Source organism: Brassica oleracea, chromosome C1 (genome assembly GCF_000695525.1).
Source record: "Brassica oleracea var. oleracea cultivar TO1000 chromosome C1, BOL, whole genome shotgun sequence".
Lineage (NCBI taxonomy): Eukaryota > Viridiplantae > Streptophyta > Magnoliopsida > Brassicales > Brassicaceae > Brassica > Brassica oleracea.
Window position 1 is genome coordinate 30578149 of NC_027748.1, and position 3245 is coordinate 30581393.

General features: G+C 40.8%; 1 long non-coding RNA gene across 1 annotated transcript; it reads right to left on the bottom strand.

Annotated features, from left to right (window-relative positions):
* Window positions 1-1407: 1407 nt before the first annotated feature.
* LOC106303300 lies at window positions 1408-2354 on the bottom strand. The gene is made up of 4 exons (XR_001262482.1): window positions 2253-2354; window positions 2060-2135; window positions 1803-1970; window positions 1408-1728 (listed from the first exon to the last, which is right to left on the bottom strand). It is a non-coding gene; the product is annotated as an uncharacterized LOC106303300 (long non-coding RNA).
* Between the last annotated feature and the right edge of the window lie 891 nt (window positions 2355-3245).

Sequence of the window (3245 nt, forward strand, 5' to 3'; positions counted from 1 at the left end):
CGAGCTGGACACGAACGGGACGCGAGCTGGAATGAATCGAATCGCTTCTATCGGGTCGCGGACGTCCTTTGTTGCTTGATCGGGAACGCCTTGATCGTCGGACGCAAGCTGTCTGATGCTATCGCGAACGAGGAAGCGGTCGCGTGCTGGAGCTGCTCTCGGGTCGCGAACGTCTGAGCTAGGATCAGGAACGCCTTGGGCTGAAGCTGATCGAGGATGCGAGCTGGAACAGATGTGGGAAAAAGAGACGCGATCGGGGTTTAGCGTTCGTCGGTTCGCCGGCTAGGGTTAGTGTTTTAGGGTTTTTCGATTTGGGTATTAGCTTAGGGATTTAGAGTTTCGTGCTGATAACGTGTTATAAAAGTAATAGAAAAGTTTATATTTATTCATAACATAGAGATTTCTTATATAGGAGATTACACCGTCATAGATAAATGAAAAGATTACAAATCATAATCTCTTGGTTATGAGCAATCTACGATCTGGTTCATAAGAACGAAGTTTTTTTCCAAAATGACAAAATTGTATGGAAGGGAGACGTTGGGCCGAACCTAGGGGTGGAGCCCGGGGGTCGTGAACATAGATGTTGTTAAATATATGAAGAAGTAATCCATGTTTGTAAAGTTGTTTTTAAACTTGTGGGTGTTGTTAAGCTGTGATATTTTGAGGATGTATTAGTGGAGGATGCTCGTGTGTAGGAAGACGAGTTGAGATGCGGGTGGTTTTTGAGGTTGTATTTATTAGCGGCAAATTTACATATTCCAAAAGGCATATTGAATTGCTTTTTTTTGTCGCTGGAAATGGTCTTTTTAAAAGAAATATTAGTTGTTAAAAAAAAAATATTATAATTTTGGATGCAGTTTGGATGTATTAGTAGCCTAGTAGGTCCCATTTTATATCAGAACATGTTGAACGTTTTTTTTTTAACCTTCGTACGCATACCATTGGTCTCATTTTACAAAAAAAATCATGTCATTCTTTGTGTACCCATTGAAGTATAAAACATTTTGTTTAAAGTTGCATACGGTTTATAAGAGGTTTGGCTGAACCGTAATAGGTATGAAAAAACGTAATTTTAAAAGTTAAATGCAGATTCTGTTGTTTGAGATAAACCTAAACATTGGTTGTAACTGAGTTATATGTAGGCCCATTAATCAGTCAAATGAAAAACGTTGGACTTATTAATGACTTTATCTAGAAATGCAAATACACGTGAACTTTCTCTTTATTTAATTTCAAAGTTGAGAGATAGTTTGCAGATAATATGAAGACACAACCATAGTTTGAAGACACAACCATAGTTCAAAGTTGAGAGATAGTTTGAAAATATATATTTCAGTTGACACGAAAGCTAAGTGGGCATGCCGGTTTGATGGACTTGAAACTCTTATTCATTGGGGTCGTCTGCAGTTTTTTCTGCGTCTTCAGAGCCATGTGTATTTGCTTCATCAACTCCTATTGCTCGCTTCCCCCCCCCATCAACGGTGTAGCTAGAAGTTGCTGTTGGTTCTCCAGCTTGGACATCCAAACCCCCCATCAACGGTGTAGCTAGAAGTTGCTGTTGGTTCTCCAGCTTGGACATCCAAACCCCCCATCAACGGTGTAGCTAGAAGTTGCTGTTGGTTCTCCAGCTTGGACATCCAAACCCCCCATCAACGGTGTAGCTAGAAGTTGCTGTTGGTTCTCCAGCTTGGACATCCAAAAAGGAGCTTGGTTGCTGCCACCACTCTGAACACAGTAGGACATGTGTGTTATTTAAGTTCAGCATGAAAGATAGTTACTGAAATTTTAGATTACCCCACCTGTGGCTGAGTGCCGAAGGAGATATTGTATGTGTGCAGAGATGGTGAAGATACATTACGGTGGTTGGGGGTGAAACTGTCTGGAGTGACACAAATCTGGAAAACGCATTACTTGCCAGCTAGCTCTTCAAGGCAACTTGGTAGCGCTGGCACTCCATCGCCACTAATCTGTAATAGGTTTGAGTTTTGAAGGTCAGACAGAGTAATCGAAACAATTTTAAACAGAAACTTTATGGAGGGTTGGAGTAGAAACATACCTCCTCAAGAGCTAGAGTGGCTGCATCTTACTTGGTGAGTTTTGTCATCTCCCTGTCGGAGACCACGAATGTGACACTGTCGTTTCCGTCGTCAACAGTCAGTTCAACACGGAACATGGAAAGAGTATGTTAACTGAGAACATGTATTTAAATTAGGTTGTTCCTTTAGATAGTGGTGAGGATCACTTCGTACCTGTTCACCCGTTTGGAGAAACACCTCTGTTGCACCGGAGGGGTATCTGGATCTGTGCAGCTTCATGTTGCATCAAGAAACGAATGACCATCCATTTTGCTGAGGGACCCCAACAATCTGAGCTTTGGACAGAGGTTACAGTAGTTGACCCTATTTAAAAGCCACATACAACTCATAAAAGAGCTGAAAGAGTTCGCCAATCACCCTAAATTTTAAAATCAAAACAATCTTAGATAGTCAGCCCAAGACTTTATTGATAGTAAAGCGAATAACAATTACATAAAGATTGAGATTTTTAGAGCAATCCACTAATAAGGACACATCTATGAAGGATAGATTTTAGAGCAAGATCACTAACCCTGCGGCCATCAATTATGTGTTTCTCCATGACCATTCTCTCTGCAACAGAAGGATTTGCAAAGACGATGAAACCAAAGCCAAGGGCACGTCCTGAACCCGCGGTAACGGTAGATGTTTCCTGTATGAAAAAAAAAGAAGATCATTAGTATTTCATGAAAAAGGTCATACACAAAACTAATAAACATGAAGAAACGTTTCATATCTGAACAAAGGGGAAACTGTGTTATATTTTAAGGACAAATAACAAAAATAGATTAGAAACAATCCTCACCAATTCATCGAGGAAGAGAATCGTTATTCCCATAAACTCTCCATTCCTCTCCATTCTTGTTGATGTTACGGGAATCGACCAACAACACACTACAAGAAAACATCAAGGATTCTGAGGGAAAAAATCGTCGGAATTTCGTCGGAATATCGTTATTCCGACGACATACCGACGAAACACGTCGTCGGAAATAATTCCTCGGAATTTCTTTTTTCCTCGGAAATCCCTCGGAATTTTCCGACGGAATTCCGAGGAAATAAATTTCCGAGGAAATTCCGAGGATCACTAGTTTGTCGGAAATGTCCTCGGAATATACCGAGGGAGAACTTCGTTGGTATAATTCCTCGGAAGTTCATCGATCGATG